Below are 459 nucleotides of genomic sequence, written 5' to 3'. Positions count from 1 at the left end.
GACAGGCACAGGGACCCCCTCCCAGGAAACACAGGTGCCTCGCCTCTCCGGGGCCCCAGCCCTCGGGGCCACCCTTACTGCTCACACCCGCCCCGCCCCCAGGACGCAGGGTCTCTGCCGTCCAGTACTTTCCACCCCTTTCCCACAGCCCAGTCCTCCGGAGTCAGCTGTGCGGGGCTGCGGCCCGCGCTCCCTCCGCCTCCCCTGCCCGTGCACCTGCCCGCGCCCAGGTGCCTTCTCAGCGTCCCCCCTCCTGTCCTTTCCAGCCTTCTAACCCCGCGGTGTCCGCACCCACGGGGCCAGGCGGCCCAGCCCACAGCGAGGAGATGGAGCTGGTGCCTGGGGGGAGCGGACGGAGGGGACTCCGGCTTCTATGGGACGGCCTCCTGGCTGAGCGGCAAGTGCTTCTGCGGGATGGAGACGTCCCTCCTGCAGACAGAGCCACGGGGATGCAGGGGC

This window comes from Myotis brandtii, unplaced genomic scaffold (assembly GCF_000412655.1).
Source record: "Myotis brandtii unplaced genomic scaffold, ASM41265v1 scaffold6, whole genome shotgun sequence".
Lineage (NCBI taxonomy): Eukaryota > Metazoa > Chordata > Mammalia > Chiroptera > Vespertilionidae > Myotis > Myotis brandtii.
Note: the sequence above shows the minus strand (reverse complement) of the source record.